Genomic DNA, 23,631 nt, shown 5'->3' on the forward strand with positions numbered 1-23,631 from the left:
TGCATCTGTTGAGATGACTGCATGATTTTTCTCCTTTGTCTGTTAACGTAGTGAATTTCCATTTATTCCATTTTTGGTATTAAACCAACTTTGCTTTCTTGGAAGAAACCTAACAGGCCTTGATATAGTCTTATTTCTGCTTAGGATTATTTTGCTAATATTTGTTTAGGATTTTTGTGTCTATATATTTGGGTGAGATTAGTTTGTAATTTTCCTTTCTTAGAATATCTTTGTCAGATTTGAGTATGAAGCTTATGCTGGCCTCATAAAATGATTTGAAAAATATTCCTTCTGTTACCAGTCCTTGAAAAGTTTGTGTGAGATTGGTGTTGTTTCTTTCTTAAACAGTTGGAAGACTTCACTGGTGAAGCCATCTGTGTCTGGAGTTTTGATGGGAAGATTTTTTTTTAACTTTTTATTTTGGAATAATTTTATACTCATGGAAAATTTGCAAAAAGAGTACAGAGAGTTCTTGTATACCAATAGTTCTAAACTGGGGGAAATTTCGTTCCCCAGGGAACATTTGAAAATATCTGGAAACATTTTCCTTTGACACATCACAATTTGAGAAGGGAGGGAGGTGGTGCTAATGGCATCCAGTGGGTAGAGGCCTGGGATTCTGCTAAATCTCCTACAGTGCACAAGACCCCCCCACAACAAAGAATTATTCAGCTCAATATGCCAGGAGTGCTGATGTTGAGATACCCTGAGTGAAATCATTAAGTTCAGCTCTTTGGACCCATATTTCAGGTATAAAAACTAGAAGACAAGCTTGTAATAGAAAAATGGAACTGAAAATTGAATCATTTCAGTCAGATATTATGATTGCTAAGCATATATATATATCATGGATGTTTTATTGCATACATTTGTCATAGTTCATTCAGGAAAGCATGAACTATTCTAGGTATTTTAATAGTGAGGGCTTTAGTAAGATGAATTAAAGCTTATAAAATCATCGAAAGGGGATGGGGAGTGGAAGTCAGTGAGAAGTGCGCTGCCTTTCAGAAACTCAGGAAGTGGAGAATAGTGGTAACAGTTGTCAGTGATCTCAGCTGCCACCAGCACTGAGTTGGGTGATTTGTAGAAGTTCATCCAAAAGCTATTGGAAACTTCATATCTGCCTTTTACCAATAAATCCACCTTGAAAGGAGAAATAATGGTTTCTACGTCTCTTCCATCTTCCAAATTTCCATAAATTGGAAGCTTGGTGACAAGGGATTCCTGGAAATGTAGTTGCTGTGCTTCCAGCCCTTTAAAGATGAAAGCATAGAAAGAGCTGGAATAGTGCTGAGTCAACAGCAGACAAGCCGGCGCAGTCCAACCACTGGTTACTCAACATTCTTACAACCCCTTCTGCCTATGTTTATCCTTCAAACAAAAGCAATAGCAAAAACACCCCATGTCTGCCTAATATAATACAGCTATCCCTTGTTCAAAGACATCCACCCTCTCCTAAAAAAGGGAGACTCACGATTCTGTGAGTCACTGTAGCTATATCTGGGTAATGATCATTCTTTTCCTATTACAATCACAATCATCCTTTGATATTGTGTAACCTAAAATTAAATTTTTTTTTAATTAAGATTATGATAGATTACAACCTTGTGTAAAATTAAATTTTTAATATTTACCATTATGACTTATATATAAGAGTAGGAAAAGGGAGAGAAAAAATATATATTCTGCCTGTGGAAGAAATAGTATTATAAGTTGTTGCTGGTTTAGAACATAACGCCGCATTTTGTATGAGAGCACATCAACCCATCAAGATGATGTCACTTAGCTGTTCAGCTATAATTGAATTTTTAACAGGACATTCTACTGTTCTTTAGTGCCAGCTGCTTTGTGGTGATGAGATACATGGTAAAACATGTGATTCCAGGGGCATGGTCCACTGTCCGTGGGCGTGATCCACTGTCCACAGTGCATTCCATAGACAAAGCATATCATATCAAGCGATGAGATTATCTGAAAAGTGTTCCTCATGGAACTCTTTCTGAATGTGCACTTTGTTCTCCTAATCTAGGGGTGGACGCGTGTTCAAGTTTCATAACTTGCTGCCAAAGAGTCATAGCTAATACAAAATCAATACTTGAAGTGGGCTGTTGAAAATGACCTTAAACTATAGAACTGACTCTAAGACGTAGTAGGTCACATATTATAGATTTAATTTATATGAAATATCCAGAATAGGTAAATCCACAGAGACAAAGCTGATTAGTGGTTGCCATGGGAAATGGAGAGTGATTGTTTAATGGATATGAGGTTTCCTTTTGGGGTGGTGAAATGTTTTGGAACTAGATCAAAGTGATGGTTGCACAGCACTGTGAAAGTACGAAATGTCACTGAATTGTACACCTTAAAATGATTGATCTTATGTGATAGGAATTTTAACTCAATGTTTAAGAAAGGAAAACCTATAAAACTGATTAAGTCACAGTAGGATGAGAAGTATACAAGGAAGAATCCTCCATCTTAGGTGGGAAAACTGGCAGGGCTTGTTCTCGCTTGCCCTGGACGGAGTATCCCCCGCGCTGGAATGCTTGGTGATGTGATATAGAGAACATGATGTTGGAATGCTAGCTCTTTCTTCTCTTTTTTTTTTTTTTTTTTTAGGCTATAGTAAACAGTCAAGAGAGAGACAGACAGAGACAGAGACAGAGACACGAAGAAAGAGACAAAGAGAGTGAGACAGACAGAGAGAAAGAAGAGATTGATATGTTGAAAAAGTTGCAGCCCAAGCAGACAGGCAACAGCCATACAAATAAGTAACTTTGTTAAGGAAAGATCTTTCTGCTTATGGTGACTGATATGAGGCTGCTAGCTGAGAGTCAGAAAAACATGTACCTTGCTGAATTTCAGTAGCCGAATTGTTTGTGATACCCTAAAATTCATGTGCTGATTATGATATTATGGGATATTAGTAAACTGGAATGGGGATAGCCATATGTATTATCTATTGCTGTATAGCAGATTACCTCCAAAATTGGAAGCGTAAGACCACACACATTTATTATCTTAAATTTCTGTCAGGAATCTAGGCATGGCTTAGCTGGGCTCTCTGCTTCCCTCACAAAGCGGCTATCATGGTGTTGGCTAGGGCTGTGATCTTGTCTGAAGGCTTATCTGGGGAAGGAACTGCTGCCAAGTTTATGTACATAGGTTATTGGCAGGATTCAGTTCCTCAGGGCCTGGTGGTCTGAGGGCCTCAGTTCCTCCCTGGTGATTGACTGGAGGCCACCCCTGGTTCCTTGCCTTGAGGGCCTCTGCATGTTGCTTCATCACAGCAAGGGTGAGACGAGCCAGAGAGAGTGTGTGTTGTAAACAAGTTGGAAGTCATAATCTTTTCTAACCTAACCTGTTAAGTAACATCCCATCACCTTAGCCATATATTTGTTAGCAAATCACTACTAAGTGCAGCCCACACACAAAAGCATGAACACCAGGGGACAGGAATGCTGGGAGGCATGTTAGAAGCCACCTACCACACCATGAAAAGGCACAGCTCCCCCCTACATTCCTATGTCTCCTCTACACTTTGTGTATGTGTGTATGTATGCCCCATCCTAAAAGTCATAATGCTTTCTATTATAAAGCACATTCATATGGGGAGTCTGGGAGGATGTCAGTGACATAGTAGGACCCATCTATACCCATAGGTGAGGCCTTTGAGCTGAGATCTCAGAGCTTAAGGACAGCACAACCCATAAGCACTTTTTCCTCCCAACAAATAAAATCAATGTGACACTAACTATGGGTTTAAAAAAGTTGTAGTGCTAGAAAAAAAACATCTGGTAAATATGATTGCTTATGTATGATTGCAATATCCAAACTCAAGTACCAACATTCATAGAAAGTGGAATGCTGAAGTAGTACAACCTTCTATTGGAAATTCCTTTCCTCAGCCCCCCTCATGCATAGACTTGAAGCACACTGTCAAGGAAATTCTTCCTCACAGATAGAAACTGGCATGGCCATTTTGGCTGACCAAATTATTCGACTGTCACAAAGCTGAGTCAAGAAAGTGATGACCACAAGTTTCACGGGTCCTTTTATTTAACTTAGTATCAATTTCCTGAGAAGGATGGTATGTGTTCTGGAGTGGTGCCCCTGTTTGTCTGATCTCTTTCAACCATTGATATTTGTGCTTGGACTATTTGTGGAATATACCATGTGGTTCTTAAACAAAAGAACAGATTAAGAAAAATGGATGTCTCCCAGAGAATCTGGATTCCTGGATTGCTGGGGGGAGTTTGAGGAATTTCATATCTGTTTATGTGCACATTGCATAGGCAACAAGGAGACTGTAGTGGACACTTTGGGTTTTTCTGCAGAGCACACCACCTCCCATCTCCATCCATTTTATGCAGTGTGACCCTGGCTTAGCATGGCAAGGCAAGCTCTAAAGTATTTTCACTGGCCTTTTTCACAAGGAGAAGAGTCCTTTTTGCCTGAAGATATATATATACACTTTTTTAAAAAGATTGGCCCCTGAGCTAACATCTGTTGCCAATCTTTTCTTTTTCCCAAAGGCCCCCAGTACGTAGTTGTATATTCTAGTTATAGATTCTTCCAGTGCAGCTCAAAAGTTGTGAGTGTCTCTGGCTCTGCTATGTAGGACACCGTTTCAGCATGACCTGGTGAGTGGTGCCATGTCCATGCCCAGGATCTGAACTGAGGATACCCTGAGTCACCGAAGCGGAATGCGTGAACTTAACCAGTCAGCCATGGGGCCGGCCCCCTGCCTGAAGGTATGTGATGTTTTTTCTCTCTTCCTGATTCTCACATAAATTAGTCCTGCTTGCTTTTATAAGGTTCATTGACCTGGAGTTTTGTATGGCCATAGCCTCGAAGAGCCACCTAGAAAGCAGTGTTTTAGATTAGGCTGGCCCTTGTAATTCAATGAAATTTCTGTCTCAAAGGAGAGTCATTGCTCTTTGAATTTCATGTGCCCAGTTCTATACAGTCTATTATCAACCAAATAAAGCCCTTAGCTACCTTACTCTGCAATTAAAACACTGTGGGATACTTAGTACTGGATGATGGGATAAGTCATAAATGTTTGTTGAATGAGTGAATGAATAGTAACCTAGTTCTTCAAAGTGACAAATTCATTTATTGCAATTTTCTGTCTCATTATGTCTTTCAGAGGAAATAATACTCAGTAAATAATTAAAATAGGATGTCGTGGTATACTAACTTGATTCAGTCTGATCCAGTACCACTCTCAGCTCTTAGATCAGCAGTCTCGCTTATGCATATTTATGAGAGACTATTTCTTTAACATCTTTATTGTGTAGCTTCCAGAAGGAGAGGAGAGAGAGAAAGAGAAAAAAGGAAAGAATATTTTAAAAATAATGAGTTCAAACTTCCAAAATTTGATGAAAAATATTAATCCACACGTCTAAGAAGTTCAGCGAATTCCACATAAGATCAACGCAAAGAGATTCACACCAGGATACATCGTGATCAAACTGTTGAAAGCCAAACACAGACAATTTTGAAAGCAGCAAGATAGAAGCAATTCATCATTTATGAAGGATCCTCAATAAGATTAACAGCAGATTTCTCATCTGAACCCACAGAGGCCAACAGGTAGTAGGATGACATATTCAAAGTGCTTTAAAAAAAAAAGAATGTCAACCAAGAATTCTATATTCAGCAAACTATCCTTCCAAAATGAAGAAGAAATGAAGATATTCCCAGATAAACAATGAGAGAATTTGTCACCAGCAGACCTGCTCTACACATCATACTAAAGAGAGTCCTTTAGGCAAAAATGAAAAGACACTAGAGAGCAATTCAAATCTACACAGAGAAATAAAGGGCACCAGTAATGGTGACTACACAGGTAAATATAAAAGACAGTATAAACTTATTTTTTTTCTTGTAAATCTTTTTCCTCCTATGTGATTTAGAAGATAACTGCAAAAAGCAAAAAAGCATCAGCAGTCAATGTATAAAGATGTAATTTATACTACAATAATAGCACAAAGGAGGAGGTAGGGAATAGAGCTATGTAGGAGCAAAGTTCTTTATGCTATTGCAATTAAGTTGGTACTAATCTGTACTAGATTTCTATAAGTTAAGATGTTAATTATAATCCCCAGTATCCCCACTAAGAGAGTAATTTTTAAAAGTAGTAAGAGAAAGACAATTAAAATGGCATACTACAAAATATCTGTTTAACACAAGTGAAGGTTAAGAGAAGAATGGAGAGACAAAAAGACTTAAGACATATAGGAAATAAACAACTAAACAACAGATGTAAATCCTGCCTTATTAGTAATTAAATCAAATGTAAATGGATTAAACACTCCATTTAAAGACAGAAATTGGAAGAATGTATTTTTAAAAACATGACACAGTTATATGCTATCTAAAAAAGAGATATCTTAGATGAAACATAAATAAGTTGAAAGTAAAAGGATGGAAAAAAGATATATCATGCAAACAACAACCAAAATAGAACTGGGGTGGCTATGCTAGTATCAGACAAAATAGACTTTAACATAAAAATTGTTACTGGAGACAAAGGACGATTTGTAGTGATGGAAGGGTTAATCCCTTGGAAGACCTAACATATATGTTAAGCTGCATAAAAAACAAAAACCCACAGAATTGAAGAAATAGATAATTCAACAATATTGTTGGAGACTCCAGTATTTTACTTTCAATAATAGATAGAACAACCAGGCAGAAGATCAACAAGGAAACATGAGACAGTGCAAACCAACAGACCTACAAGACATCTACAGAACGCCATGAAAAAAATGGCAGACTACACATTATTCTCAAGTGTACATGGAATGTTCTTCAGCATAGACCATACGATAGGCTGTAAGGCAATTCTCAATAAGTTTTAAAAGATTGAAATCATATAAAGCATGTTGTACCACAATGGAATGAAATTGGAGGTCAATAACAGAAGAAAATTTGGGAAATTTAGAGATGTGGGGAAATTAAATAATACATTCCTAAATAACAAATGAGCCAAAGAAGAAATCAGGAGGGAAATTATAAAATACTTTGAGATGAGTGAAAACAAAACACAACATACCAAAACTTACTAGATGAAGCTAAAGCAGTACTTAAGAGGAACATTATAACTAGATACTTATATATAAAAGAAGAAAGATCTCATATCAATAACCTTATCTTCCACCCTAAACTAGAAAAAGAAGAGTAAACATCCCTAGACAAGAAGAAGGAAGGAAATAACCAAGACTAGAACATATATATGTGAAATACAGAATAGAAAAACAATAGAGAAAACCACTTAACCCAAAAATTGGTTCTTTGAAAAGATCAACAAAGTGACAAAATTTTACCTAGACTGACCGAGAAAAAAAGAGAAAACTCAAATTACTAAAGTCAGGAATGAAAAAAGGAGACGTTACTACTAGCCTTACAGAAATAGAATGGATTATAAGGAAATACTCTCAACAAATTTGATAACCTCAATGAAATGGACAAATTCCTAGAAATATGCCAACTACTGAAATTGAATCTACGAGAAATAGAAAATCTGAATAGACTTAAAACAAACAAAAGGATTGAATTAGTAGTCAAAAAACTTCCTAAAAGAAAAGGCCGGAACAGATAACTTCACAGCTCTATTTTCCCACATTTTAAAGAAGAGTTAACACTAATTCTTCACAAATACTTCCAAAGAATAGAAGAGGAGGGGATACTTTCCAATTCGTTTTTGAGATCAGTGTTAGCTTGATACCGAAACCACACAAAGATATTACAAGAAAAGACAGCTATAGAGCAATATCCCTTATGAATATGAATGAACAATCTTCAACAAAACAGTAGCAAACTGAATCCAACAACATACATATAAGAAAGGTTGTACATCTTAACCAAGTGGGATTTGGTTGCAGGAATGCAAGTTTGGTTTAACACCTGAAAATCTATGTAATGCACCATATTAATACAATAAGTATACAGTTCAGTGGTATGAAGTACATTCAATTTTTGTGCAACCATCACTGCCATCCATTTCCAGAACAATTTTTAATCTTGAAAATCTGAAACTCTATATCCATTAAACAATAACTCCCCATTCCACTTTCCTCCTAGAACCTGGCAACCACCATTCAACTTTCTGTCTCTAAGGTTTCAACTACCCTGAGTACCTCATGTAAGTGGAATCACACAGTATTTGTCTTTTTGTGACTGGCTTTTTTCACTTAGTATAATGTTCTTAAGTTTCATTCATGTTGTAGCATGTGTCAGAATTTCCTTCCTTTTTAAGGCTGATTAATATTCCATTGTATGTATATAATACATTTTGCTTGTCCATTCATCTGTTGATGGACGCTTGAGTTGCTTCCATGTTTTAGCTATTGTGAATAATGCTGCTATGATTATGAGTGTACAAATATCTGCTCAAGTCCCTGCTTTCAATTCTTTGGAATATATACTCAGAAGTAGAATTGCTGGATCATATGGTAATTCCATTTTTAATGTTTTGAGGAACTACCACAGTGCTTTCCATAGCAGCTGCACCATTTTACGACACCAGCAGTGCACAAGAGTTTCAATTTCTCCACATCCTTACCAACATTTGCTCTGTTTTTTTTTCATAGTTGCCATCCTAATGGGTGTGAAGTGGTCTCTCATTGTATGGTAGTCCTTCCCTTACCTGGAGGGGATATGTTCCAAGACCCCCCAGTGAATGCCTGGAATGAAAGATAGTACCAAAACCTATGGATATTATGTTTTTTCTCATATATACTTACCTATAATAAAATTTAATTTATAAATTAGGCACAGTAAGAGATTAACAATAACGAATAATAAAATAGTTATAATATATGCTGTAATAATAAAATAGTTATATGCTGTAGATCTTAGCAACCTCAGCATACAATTTTTTTCTTTCCTTATTAGGTTGAGAATTTTCACCTTTTCACTTAAAGGAAGCACTTTACAGCTTCTCTTTAGCATATTTGAATTGCTAGTATCACTACTCTTGCACTTTGGGGCCGTTGTTAAGTAAATAAGGGTTACTTGAATGCAAACACTGCGATACTGCGACAGTCAATCTGATAACCAAGATTGCTACTAAGTGTCTAATGTGTGAGTAGTCTATACAGCATGGATATGCTGGACAAAGAGATGCTCCGCCTCCCAGGCCAGTCCAAGATTTCATCATGCTACTCAGAAGGGCACATCATTTAAATCTTATGAATTGTTTACTTCTGGAATTTCCCACTTAATATATTTGGACCACAGTTGCCCGTGGGTAACTGAAACCACAGATAAGCGGAGACTACTCTAGTTTGATTTGCATCTTTTCATATGCTTATTGGTCATTTGCATGTCTTCTTTGGAAAAATGTCTGTTCTTTTGCCCATTTTTAAATCAGGTTGTTTGGGTTTTTTGTTTTTGTTGAGATTTGGAGTTCTCTATATATTCTGAATATTAATACTAAAGTATATAGCTGTATATATATAGAGAGAGAATAAAACTGATATATGATTTGCAAACATTTCCTCCTGTTCTATGGGTTGCCTTTTTACTCTGTCGATAGTGGCTTTCGATGTACAATTTTAAAAAATTTTTCATGAAGTCAAATTTGTTTATTTTTCTTTTGTTTCCTGTACCTTTGGTATCATATCCAAGAAATTATTGCAAAATCCAATGTCATGAAGCGTTTGTCCTAAGTTTTCCTCTAAGAGTTTTATAGTTTTAGGTCTTACATTTAGGTCATGAATCCATTTTGAATTAATTTTTGTATATGATGTTAGTTAAGGGTCTAACTTCATTCTTTTGCATGTGGATATCTAGTTTTCCCAGAACCTGTTGAATGATTTTGGCACCTTTGTTAAAAAACATTTGACCATATACGTGAGGATTTATTTCTGGGCTCTCTGTTCTATTCCGTTGGTCTATACATCTGTCTTATGCCAATACCACGCTGTTTGGATTATTGCAGCTTTGTAGCGAGTTTTGAAATCAGAAAGTCTGAGTCTTCCAGCTTTGCTCTTCTTTTTCAAGATTATTTTAGTTATTTGGGGGTTCCTCGAGATTCCACATGAATTTTAGGATGAGTTTTTCTATTTCTGTAAAAACATCATTGGATTTTGATGGGAGTTGTATTAAATCTGTAAATTCATTAGGATAGGGGAAGGGAGAGGAAGGGAGAGAGGGAGATGGGAGGAATAAGAGAGTGAGAGAGAGAGAAGACAGGAGTGAGGGACAGAGTGTGTATGCTCATGCATATAAGAAAGGAATTTAGGTCAAGAAAAAAATTAAAAGATAATTAGAGGTCTGCCATTTTCAGCAATGTGGCAAAACATAAATGCCTGAATAAAATATGAAAAACATTTTTTAAACATAACAACTAGAACATAAAGTAGAGAAAATAATCTGAGGCTAGAATTTTTCCCCATTTTTTTATTGTGGTAAAATATACATTAAAAAAACCTTATTATTTTAACCATTTTAATGTCAAATTCAGTGGCCTTAAGTACATTTACAGTATTTTGCAACCATCACCACTATCCATTTCCAGAACTTTTTCACCATCCCAAACAGAAACTATGTACCCATTAAATAATGGCTCTTCCTTTCCCCACTGCCTCCAACCCCTGGGAACTTCTACTCTATTTTCCATCTTTATGAATTTGCTATTCTAAGGACCTCATTTAACTGGAGTCATACAATATCTGTCTTTTTGTGTCTGCGTTATTTCACTCAGCATAATGTTTTCAAGGTTCGTTTACGTTATGTAGCATGTATCAGAATTTTATTCCTTTTTCAGGCTGAATAGTATTTTCATTGTTTGTATATACCACATTTTGTTTATTCATTTATCTGTCGATGGGCATTTGGGTTGTGTCTGCCTTTTGCTATTGTGAATAATGCTGCCATGAACATTGGTGTACAAGTATCAATTTGAATCCCTACTTTCAGTTCTTTTGGTTACATACCCAGAAGTGGAATTGCTGGATCCTATGGTAATTCTAGATTTTACTTGTTGAAGAACAGCCTGTTTTCCAGAGAGGCTGTACCAGAAGCTAGAATTTTTAAAAGATATTCCTTCAAGAGAAAAGGAGCCCTGGAACCAGCAATTTCCCTGAGCTGATATTTGCTGGCCTGGGGCTTGGGTTTTAGTCCATTTATATATATTTTTTGTTTGTTTTTTTAACTTTTTATTGAGATTATGACAGTTTAGAACCTTGTGAAATTTCAGTTGTACATTATTGTTTGTCAGTCGTGTTGTAGGTGCACCACTTCACCCTTTGTGTGCACCACCCCCCCCCCACTTTCTCCTGGTAACTACTAACCTGTTCTCTTTGTCTACATATTTAACTTCCACATATGAGTGGAGTCATACAGAGATTGCCTTTCTCTATCTGGCTTATTTCACTTAACATAATACCCTCAAGGTCCATCTATGTTGTTGTGAATGGGATGATTTTATCCTTTTTTATGGCTGAGTAGTATTCCGTTGTATATATATATATATACCACATCTTCTTTATCCAGTCATCGGTTGATGGGCACTTAGGGTGCTTCCACATCTTTAGTCCATTTATATTTAATATAATTATTAAGATGGTCAGACTGAATTATACCATGTCAGAATTTGTTCTTATTTGTCTCTGTTTTCTATTTGCTTTTCTGTTTCTCCTTTCCTGCCTTGTTTTAAAAAGGTTTTCATAAAATATTTTAATGAATATATTAGAGTTTACATAGACTTTTTTTGAGTTGAGGGGGGTGGTTTACTTTCTGGCGTCCTAGTTTACACTCAGAATCTTTAAAATCTAAAAAGTTTATCATCTTGCTGTAAATGATATGACATATTAACTTACCCCAGTGTTTTTTCCATTCAACATACCTTCATATTATCTTTCTACCACCCATACCTGATGGACAAAGAAAGATAAAGGTTTTGATAGTTTGAGGAAAAGCGATTGACCAATGTGAACTGAAATGTTTGCTTTGTCAGCAAAAAACTTTCACTGAGTCACCCAGACGGTTAATAATATGGCCTGAAAATAAATAACGGTTAATCAATAGGCTAAAACCTTGTTTAAAAAGCTGTAGAATGTATTGAGGAAGGCAAGCAGTGAAATGTTAGTTTTAATACATCATAAACTTGAGGTAGAAACCCTGTAACAAAGAATGTGTAAATAAATCATCTACAATGTATAAGGAAATACCCAGCTGAAAGTTATCTACCACAAAATACCCGCACCCAGAAAAGCATCCACTAAGATGTTTTACAGAGATCGTCTCATCATATTATAATGGTAAATCCTTCGCAGGAGTCCCTCAATACAAGAGTGTCAAGGATATTGCTAGGCACCATTAGGTCTGAATGAACAAAAACTCCAACCATCAAAATAGACTGCCAACATGTGTCAATGGAGAACTCTCTACCTACAAATTAAACTGGCAGCATTTATCCCACATGTCTGAGGACAGTGCACAATGGAGTAGCAAATGAGCTTTCTTGAAAGGAGCATTTGCAAGAGGAGAAGCAAGTGGTGACAGTCTGTCCAGTATTAAGGGTTTCTCCAAGTCGCATTCCTCCCGAGTTCCTCTAGGTGGATTCCAGAATCCGGTTGCTGCTGGAGGAGGATGAGATAGGCAGTGACAGTTCCTGTGCATCACCTCATTCCCTCTCAGTGGACAGTCTGCTCCTGGAAATATTCCTCATCAAAGAAGCCAATTTGCAGAGCACAAGTGATGACTGGGCTTGATGCTGCCTGTAAAGCTCCCTTATATTTCTGAACTGATTGGTAGAGACCATACAGTTAACAGAGCAAGGACAGGTCCAGCTGTCAGAGGCCGACCATCTCCTTGTATGCAGAGCCAGCAAGGCATTTAGGTTGTGGAGCTTAGCAGGCAGTGCAGCAGCCCGTCCCTGCTGCCACCTGTGCCCCTGCAGCTCAGCGTGTCCTGGTTATTTCTGCGTATGCAGGCACTCCAGGTGCTACCAGCCCCTGACACTCTGCTCCTAATGACAAGTTGAGCAGTCTGCTGAGGATCTGGGGCACGAGGAGCAGTCTGACTCCCCACAGCCCCTGAAACCAGCCTGGCCGCTGCAGCCAGCTCCCGCTCCTCACCCACTGCCCTGTTCGTTGCTCCACAGCTGGGAAAGGCCTTTCTGCCTTCTTTAAAATGTATGCAGAACTTTTTAGAATTTCGTTTTAACTCCTCTAGCTACGCTGGTTTGAGGAATTTTTTAGTGGTGTTTTAAAGATTACAGTATACATCTGTAACTTATCATAGTCTATTTTCAAATAGTATTGTACCAATTTTGTGAGCAATATAAGAACCGTGCAACAATATGGTTGTGTTTATCTCCTCCTCTACAGTTTGTGCTCTGTTCTGTATTTTATTTCTACAAATGCTGTAAACAGCACAAAACACTGTTATTATTTTTGCTTTAAATAGTCCATAGTCTTTAAAGGAAATTTACATACAAATGTATGTTCGTCTCTTAAGCATAATGAAGTTGGTCTTTTTTATTCACCCACATACTTCTCTTGGGTTCTTCATTCCTTCCTTCAGCTCTGAGCTTCCATCTGGCATCATTTCCCTTCAGCCTGAATAGCTCCTAGCATTTCTTGCAGTGCACACTTCTGGAGGTGAAACCTCTCCACTTTTGTCTATCTGAAAAGGTCTCTATTTTGCCTTTGTTTTTGCAGGATATATTTTGCTGTATGTAGAATTCTAGGTTGTCTTTTTTATTTTTTTCTTCAAGTACTTAAACGCTGTCCTTCCACCTTGTTTCTAATGAGAATTCACCAATAATTCTTAGTGTTGTCTCTCTGTATGTAATATATTATGGCTACTTTTAAGATTGCGTCTTTATCTTAGTTCTCAGCAGTTGGAGTCTGATGTGCCTGGGTGTACTGTTTGCTCTGTGTGTGTGTGTGTGTGCGCGCGTGTGCATGCTTATCTTGCTTGGCATTTGCTAATTGACATCTTTCAACAATTTTGGAAAATTTTCAGCCATTATCTCTTCAACTATTTCTTCAGCCCCATTTCTTCTCCTTTTCCTCTGGTACTCTAATTGTATGCATGTGTCCTATATAACTCAGATACTTTGTTGTACTTTCTATTTTTTTTTCATTTTTTGTGTTTCAGTTTATATAATTTATACTATCTTTAAGTTTTTAGATCTTTTTCTCCCTCTGTGTCCAAGCTGCTTCTGATTCCATCAAATGGATTCTTCACTTATGGTAATGTGTTTTTCACTGCCAGCCCTTCCATTTGATCCATTTTTATCGTTTCCATCTCTCTGCTGACGTTCCCCTATGTTCGTGAATGTTGTTCAGCATTTCCACTAGATCCTTTAACACACTTTCGTAGTATTTAAAGTCTTGTCTCATAATTCCAACATTTGATCCACCTCTTGGTCTACTTCTTTTCTCTCGTGATCGTAGGTTCCATTTCCTTGCTTCTTTGTGTGTGAAAAGCTATGGCTGGTTTTTCCTTATCACCAACTAGGATGTACCCCTTCCTCTCTCAGCTGCTTTAATGGGATGAAAATGTCTATAAGTTTCTACTCTTAGGGGAAGGACTCTTCACTTCCTAGATTTTCAGTTCTAGATTTTACTTTAGTTAGGTTTATTTCTGACCTCAGGTCTCTGGTGGGTTACAAAAACTACGATTTTGTAGCTTATCTGGTTATTGTTATTGTTAGGGTCGCAGCAACAATCTCTTGTGACTCGAAATTGGAAGGCCTGGAACTAGATTAGGCCTCTAACGGATAGGAGGCAAAGTCTGTGTCTAGACAAGGGTGAGAAATAGAATCCAGGATTCTAGCATAAGCCGGAACTCTAGAAGGGGTAGAAACTGTAGAAAATAGCCACGCAGAGGGACACTTATCTTTTTGGGCTCAGCTCTAGGATGAGTAGGAAAAAAAGAAAGAAAGAATCTCCTCTGAGAATTTCGAACCACAATCCCATGATCATGCAGGTTTGGGGACCTAATTCATGCTACCCACCTGGTCTGAATACCACCAAGCCAAGATTTCATTTTAAAGTAGCCGTAGGTTGGCACTGCCCCTATATACCTGGCAGAAGCAAAGCAAGTCTTCCCAGTATAATTCATGGAAAACATTGATTTCAGCTCTTTCTGTGTCTAGAACAGTCATGACTCATGGTCCTGAGCATGTAGCAACTCCAAAGCATTGAATGCTGGACATACTAACTTTGCTCTTTGTGCATCCACTGAGCCCAACAAGCTGCTCCTTCTCGTCATTTTCCTAAGGAACAGACTCTAGTGTGCTCTGACAGGAGAGAAAGCAAGGAAGATCTGCACACAGTGGTTACTTAAGATTGATGGCAGGCTTTGCCCTTATATAAGCTACTCTGCTGGTTTTATGGATGTCATCACCAGTGACAAGAGCAGTGAGATTTCCATCTGGTCTGTGACCCAAGGCTCACTTTGCTGTTCATCAGATTATGCCTGAGGAAGCCAAGTATAAGTTGTGGGAAATGAGGAAGATCTTTGTGGGCACCACCCAGATTGGCATTTTCCAGATTGCTTTGGAGCTTGGCCAAATCAATTAGCCGTTTCATCAAGTTCTGCTAACCAATGGATGTTGACTGCACACACTAACCTGGGACAGAGAGGTGTGATTTCTGCCAGAGGGAGACAGCCTGACTCCTGATGTGGCTCATGTGAAAGGCGCCAATGGCAATAGCTTTGTCACCAGGTTTCCAGCTTACTCAACTTTGGAGAAGACAACAAACCCTGGATTTCTCTGCCCCAGAGAAAGGGCACTTGCCTCTCCATTGCTAAGGACAGAGACAGAGACCATTAGCCAGACATCTCCAGATGAAAGGATTGGGGAGTTCCTTGTGGCTCATTAAGACATAATAATATGGAGGAAAAACCAAAACATTATTTTTAGAGAATTATCACCAAAGGAACATGCACTCACAGCTTTTTTTTAAAAAATTACTAAAACACAGGAGGACACAAAAGCTCTAATGAACAGAAATCAGCAGGAAAAAAAATGAACTGAAGGGTCAGACTCCCAAGATTGGTATTGGAATTATTACAGATTGTATATCAAGAATGTTTACCTAACTTTTAGCTGCAGGAATGAAAATGAAAATCTTGAAATCAGAGTGTTGAATGAAAAAAAGCAAGTCCAACATCAGTGAAATGGATAAATGAATTTTAGTCTATTTATACAACGCAGTATCACAGGACAGTTTAAAAAATGCACTTAGAGACGTACATATATATCAACACGGATAAATCTCAGAAATAAGATGATGAGTGAAAAAGCAAGTCAGAGAAAAATACGTATGAGTTCTTTTATGTAAGTTTCAAGACCTGGAAAAATTAAATATTATATTATTTAGGGATCATATACTGTAAAACTATTTTTTAAAGTAGCTGGTAATTTATGGTAGGTTTCATGTGGGTGGGGAGGGGAGGGAAACGATCAGAGAGGAAGCACAGTTGATTTAAAAAATTTATCGGGCTGTGTTTTCTTAAGCCAAGAGGTTTAACATTGCAGGTGTTGGTTTTTATTCACATTATCTAAATATATGAGTACCTTTTATTCATTATTTTATACCGATGATATTGTTTATATTTTAAAAACTCAAAGAAATCTTGTTTTAAGATCAGTAGTCTAAATCCTTGTTAGGAAGACCTCACTGAATATAAAACTGTTCTCTTTCTTGGAAGACAGAATACCAAATAGGTCCATCTGCTGGTAAATCAGAGAATCTCAAATACAGAACAGGGATTCCCCAACTAAAGGAGCACACTAGGATGTAAGGCTTTTACTCAAAATTAGCCTGTTCTAAAACCACGTACACAAATAGAAAAAAAAACAACAAACCTCATTAATCAAGTGAAGAACTCTTTGCTTTTAGAAGTGTGGTAAAATTCTTCAGTTTTTTTCTAACTTATTAAAACATTAAAAATCAACCTTTGGCAATTTGTGATGCCCCAGCCTCCTTGATCTGCATCACTTTAAAGAGCCCTGATTAACCGTTAAGCAAAATGAGCACATGCTTAGGTGTTTTAGTTCGTTTGGGCTGCTATAACAAATTCCCGTAGACTAGGTGGCTTACAAATGACAAATCCAAGATCAAGGTGCCGGAAGCCAGATTCGGTGTCAGGTGAGCGCCCTCTTTTTGATTCATCAGTGTCCATCTTTGTTTGTGTCTCCTCACACGAGAAAGAGGGGAGGGATCTCGGGGGGTGAGGGGGGGGGGCTCTTTTATAAGGGCACTAATTCCATTCATGAGAGCTCCGCCCTCATGTCCTAATCACTCCCCAGAGGCCCCTCCTTTTAAGACCATCAAGTTAGGATTCAACATATGAATGTGGAGGCGGGGGACACAAATATTCAGTCTATAGCATTAAGGCACTAGAGAAAGAGGGACATCACAGAGCTCTTTCAAATTTTGATAAAATCAGTCTTAGATCAGATTTTAGAAATTCATTACATCCTGATACTTAATCTGTAAACTAGCCTTGTCATTCAGAAGCTACGTATGAGTTGGTTGGCTTTTTATCTATGTATCTATCTACTCTATTGATTGTAGATTGTAAACTCCTTATTCAATTTCTTTCACGGTTTTAGATACATTGAAGTTTGCTATTTTCCCTTGAGTTAGTTTTAGTAAGTAACATCTGCATTTGCAGGCAATTGTCCATTTTGTCTAAGTTTTCTAATTGAGTGGCAGAAAGTTGTTCACAGTATTTTTTAATTTTTTAAATTTTTTTTTAAAGATTTTATTTTTTTCCTTTTTCTCCCCAAAGCCCCCCAGTACATAGTTGTATATTCTTCATTGTAGGTCCTTCCACTTGTGGCATGTGGGACGCTGCCCCAACGCGGCTTGAGGAGCAGTGCCACGTCCGCGCCCGGGATTCGAACCAACGAAACACTGGGCCACCTGCAGCGGAGCGCGCGAACTCAACCACTCGGCCACGGTGCCAGCCCCCAGTATTTTTTTATTTTTAAAGTCCCTGCTGCTCTCATGTCTCCTTTTTTATTCCAATAATTTTTAATTTTTTCCTTGACTTTTTCTTTATCAGTCATGTCAGGGATTTTGTTTTCTCTTATTTTACTCATCTTTCAAGGCACCATCTTGATGATGGCAAATAATCTAAAAAAAGAAGAAGAAGAGAGTGAGGAAAAGGACTATTGCTTCTACCTATGGGAATGCATTTTAAATCTAGTACTGGTATTAGAACAGAAATTTCAAATAGTATGACAAAGTGAAAAATCTATAAATATAAAGTTACACATAAAAATTTAATATATAATGAGATAAGTATCAAATGAAATTAATGTGTATATATATATGTGTGTATGCTTATGTATATGCATATAATATATACACTTTGTAAACCTCATCAGTAAAGTACATGAACAGTCCAGTCACACAAAAGGAAAATCAACATTTTAAAATCTAATATTATTAATTATTATAGTACAAATCCAAACAGTAATAAAAATACCACTTACATCTATTGAAGAAAAAAAGCAAGTGTAATATTTCATTTGGGTATGTCTTCAAGCTAACTGGTATACTCGACATTTTAAAGAATTATTCCCTAATTCATTTTGGATCCCTATTTGACAATATGCATTAAAATCCATACAAATGATATCCATATCCTTTGTTCTAATGAAGCGTATCATAAGGATTTGTCTTAAAATAATTCAAAAGATAAACAATATTCATGATGTTTACTGTGGCATTAATTGTAAAATGAAGATTGGGAAAAACTTAAAATATTCAACAACAGAGGCAGTAGTTAGGAAAAGCATCCTCCATAAACTGGGTTGAAAATTATGTACTTCTTAAAAATTAAAAATGTGGAGTATGATGAGTGTATTTCACCATTTATTGAGCACTTGCTATGAAGCAGATACTTTATATATACCTCTAAATCTCATAATCACTCTGCCAGTTAAGTACTTTTCATTCTCAGGTTAAAGATTCTGGGTCTGGTGCTATGTGAGGTTAAGTTTCTTACTCAAGGCAGCACAGCTGCTAAGTGGTGGAGCTAGGCCTTGATCCCAGGCCAATTCAGTGTCGGCCACACCCATGGCCTGATCAAAGTGGAAAGGCTCAGCTCACAATTCCTGCTGAGAGAACGGCCTGTGGCAGCCACATTCTGTGCTATGTGATTTCTGCACCCTTTGCGCCAACCACCCTTCATACCTCTGCTAGGGCTGGGATCTCCTGTGCAGCAGCCAAGCCAAGGTCAGTCTACGATATGGTAGCTCCTGATATGGTCTGTCATGGAATGCTCTGCTAGAGAAGAGAGGAGTTATCTAAATTTTCATTCTTATTAGTTAATTTTAGTAATAGCGAGCAAATCAGGCATTTGTTGGGAGCTGAAGCTGGGAGAATGTGAGACAAGTGTCAAGGGCATTTAAGAATGCTCTCAAGAACAACTGCTTACTGGTGAGACAGAACTAGACTTCTGGATCACCCGTCATAGAAGGACTGAGGCGGGTTCAAATTAGGCAGAAAAAAATCATCAAAATGTGAAGTAAAGGGAAATAGTTGTTGACCACATTAAATTCTGCAAACAGTGCCTACATCTTAAAATCATGTTTGTTGCATAATCTAGTCCCTTCATGAGCTTGCCATTTCTCCAGGCTCATCTCTCAACTCTGGCTAAGCCACGCAACTTGTGTGTCTACAAGTATACTTTGCCAGCTATCAATTATTGCCTCTCAGCCCCAAATTCACTCTTTGGCCTGAACAAATAAGTACATGAACTAATGCTGTGCCCTCTCTGGAATGCGTTGTCATTTGTCTAACTTATTCCCTTGCATCCTCCAACACTTGGCTCAAGAGAAACTTCCCCTAAGAAGCTTTCCATGATCTTTTCCATCAGACTGAATTCACCCGAGCACAACTCCATGGAGACCCTCTTGGGCATGACAGCTTTATATCAAAAGAGGTCAGTCTGAGTAACCGGCAGACATGAAATAAGTAGAAAACAGAAGGGAGGACTAAGTAGCAGCTGTTACAAGGACTGACTTGGGAACCGACGTAATACCAAGCCCTAAATATGCTAGAGGAAAGTGCTCCCTTGAGAAAGAGAGGCAGGCACTTGGGTTACAATCATTCGCACATCCTTATTTTACCTCCTGAGTTAAGGTAGATAGTTTTTCGTTTTTTTTTTTTTTTTTTTTGCAGAAGATTAGCCCTGAGCTAACGTCTGCCGCAAATCCTCCTCTTTTTGCTGAGGAAAACTGGCCCTGAGCTAACATCAGTGTCCATCTTCCTCCCCTTTACATGTGGGACACCTGCCACAGCATGGCTTGACAAGCAGTGTGTAGGTCTGCACCCGGGATCTGAACCTGCGAACCCTGGGCCGCCAAAGCAGAAGGTGTGAACTTAACTGCTGTGCCACCAGGCTGGCCCCAAAGTGGATAGATTTTAAGACCATATCTATATCTATATCTATATCTATCTATAATTATATCTTAATGTACACGTATATATAATTGAAAGCCTGAAATGGACAGATGTTTTTATCCATTTGTAACTGGGGCAAAACTGATCTGGTTCTAAATTAATGAGAATGACACACTGTAATAGCAATTTGTGTTTCAAACAATTCTTGCAGCAACCGTCTGTATTACACAAAGAAATTTGACTCTGAAACTGCAAGGCAACACTTTCTCAGAGTCTTGCAGAGAATCCAACTTTGTCTGGCTTACCAATTCGTGAGCAAACTTATATACAAAATTTTAAAAGCTGGCTCGGGACTCTAGTATGAGGTGGAAAAATAGTAACAGCATTTTGTATTCACGTGAGTAGAATATTTGTTCTAAATGATCAGATCATTTCAAAATATTCTCTCATTCATTTACACCGTATTATCAAAAGCTGAGAAAGTATAAATAAATATTTTAGAAGTGTGATTTGGTAAGGAGTGTTCCCGGCAGTCTACAGTAGTTTGAACAGACGTGGGTATTGTGATTTGCACGTCCCTAGTTCCTTCAATTCAGAATTTTTGTTTTTTTACCAACTGATTGTTTGAGATCACACCAAGTTTTCTGTCTTTATCTACTTATTTATCCAAGATCTACGAAACACTGAGCTCAGAACAAGAAATAAACAGAATCTTAAGACTCCAACTTTGTAACACAAGAAACACAGCTTGATTATTCTTTTTTCCAGCCTTATTAATATATAATTAACATATAACATTGTGTAAGTTTAAGGTGTGCAACGTGGTGGTTTGATACTCGTATACATTGCAAAATGTTTACCATCATAAGATTAGTTAACACGTCCTCCCTCTGACCATTTTGTTGTTATTGTGCGAACATTTAAAATCTACTCTTATAGCAGCTTTCAAGTATGCAATGCGGTCCTTTTAACTCTAGTTGCCCTGCTGCACATTAGATGCCCAGAGCTGATTCCTCTTATAACTTGAACTTCGTGCTCTTTGACCAACATCTCCTCATTTCCCCCACCCCTTAGCCCCTGGCAACCGTGGTTCTGCTCTCTGCTTCTATGAGTTCAGCTTTTTTTGGATTCTACGTATAAGGGAGATCAAGCAGTATTTGTATTTTTCTGCCTGACTTATTTCACTCAGCATAATGCCCTCAAGAGCCTTCCACGTCACCACAAATGGCAGGATTTTCTTCTTTCTCGCGGCTGAATAAACATTTCATTGTATATATACACCCTATTTTTTTATTTCATTCGTCCATTGATAGACACTTAGGTTGTTTCCATGTCTTGGCTGTTGTGAATAATGCTACAATGAACACAGGAGTGCAGATATTTCTTTGAGATACTGATTTCATTTCCTTTGGCTATATGCCCGGAAGTGGGCTTGCTGGATCACACGGGAGTTCTATTTTTAATTTTTTGAGGAACCTCCATACTGTTTTTCACTGAGGTCGTACCAATTTACAGTCCCATCAAAAATGCACAAGTTTTCCCTTTTGTTCGCATTCTCAACGACACTAGTTATCTCTTGTCTTTTTGATAATAGCCATTCTAACAGATGTGAGGTGATATCTCATTGTGGTTTTGATTTGCATTTCCTGATGATAAATGATGTCGAGCACTTTTTCATGTACTTGTTGGCTATCTGTATGTCTTATTTGGAAAAATGTCTATTCAAGTCCTTTGCCCATTTTAAAATCAGATTATTTGTTGTCGTTTTGTTTTGTTTTGCTGTTGAGTTGTATGAGCTCCTTTTATATTTTGGATATTAAATCCTTACCAGATAGATGGTTTGCAGATATTTTCTCCCATTCTCTGGGTTTCATTTTCATTCTGTTCATTGTTTCTTTCACTGTGCAGAAGCTTTTTAACTTGATGTAGTCCTACTTATTGATTTTTTTCTTGTGTTGCTTGTGTTTTTGGTGTCATATCAACAAAGCCTTGCCCAGACCAATATCAAGGAACATTTTCTCTATGTTTTTTGCTAGAAGTTTTATGGTTTCAGATGTTACATTTAAGTCCTTAATCCATTTCGAGATAGTTTTTTGTGAGTGATGTAAGATAGGGGTCCAGTTTCCTTCTTTTGCATGTAGTTATCCAGTTTTCCCAGTACCGTTTATTGATGAGACTATCCTTTCCTCACTGAGTATTCTTGGATCCCTTGACAAATATTAATTGACTGTATATGTGTCAGTATATTTCCGGACTCTCCATTCTGTTCCATTAGTGTCTGTTTTTATGCCAGTACTAAAGTGTTTTGATTCATATAGCTTTGTGATATAGTTTGAAATCAGAAAGTATGATGCCTCTAGGTTTATTCTTCTTTCTCAAGATTGCTTTGGCTATTTGGGGTCATTTGTAGTTCCATACAAATTTGAGGATTGTTTTTTCTATTTATGTAAAAAATGCCATTGGAATTTTGATGGAGTTTGCATTGAATCTATAGATGGTTTTAGATAGTGTGAACATTTTAATGATATCAACTTTTCTGATCCATGAATGTGGAGTATCTTTCCATTTATTTGTATCTTCCTCAGTTTCTTTCATCAATGTCTTATAGATTTCACTTCCTTGGTTAAATTTATTCCTAAGTATTTTATTCTTTTTGTATTGTATTTGTATTCTATTGTATTTGTATTCTATTGTAAGTGGAATTGTTTTCTTTATTTCTTTTCAGGTAGTTTATTGTTAGTGTACAGAAATGCAACTGATTTTTGCATATTGATTTTGTATCTTGCAACTTTGGTGAATTTGTGTAGCAGTTCTAACAGTTTTTTGGTGAAGTCTTTAAGATTTTCTATATACAAGATCATGTCATCAACAAATAGACAATTTTACTTCTTCCTTTTTACTTTGGATGCCTTTTATTTGTTTATTTTTTTCTTGCCTAATTGCTCTGGCTAGGACTTCTAGCTCTGTGTTAAATAGCAATGGTGATAGTGGGCAACCTGGTCTTATTCCTGATCTTAGAGGGAAAGCTTTCAACCTTTCACTGCTGAGAATGATGTCAGCTGTGGGTTGTTCTTTGTGGCCTTTATTATTGTTGAGGTGCATTCCTTTGATCCCCACTTTGAGAGTTTTTATCTAGAAATGATATTGAATTTTGTAAAATGCTTTTTCTGCATCTGTTGAGATGAACATATGATTTTTATCTTCCATTCTACTAATGTAGTGTGTCACGTTTATT

General features: G+C 37.4%; 1 long non-coding RNA gene across 4 annotated transcripts in view; it reads left to right on the forward strand.

Annotated features, from left to right (window-relative positions):
- Positions 1-23,631, forward strand: part of LOC106842375 (uncharacterized) — an 89,507-nt gene that overhangs the window by 17,297 nt on the left and 48,579 nt on the right. For 3 of the 4 annotated variants that reach the window (XR_011495659.1, XR_011495658.1, XR_011495660.1), the window contains exon 3: positions 8,092-8,152. The exons of the other annotated variant lie outside the window; for it this stretch is intronic. This is a non-coding gene — a long non-coding RNA (uncharacterized lncRNA). The remainder of the gene's footprint in view (positions 1-8,091; positions 8,153-23,631) is intronic. 4 annotated transcript variants of the gene reach the window in all.

This window comes from Equus asinus, chromosome 20 (genome assembly GCF_041296235.1).
Source record: "Equus asinus isolate D_3611 breed Donkey chromosome 20, EquAss-T2T_v2, whole genome shotgun sequence".
NCBI classification, from domain to species: domain Eukaryota; kingdom Metazoa; phylum Chordata; class Mammalia; order Perissodactyla; family Equidae; genus Equus; species Equus asinus.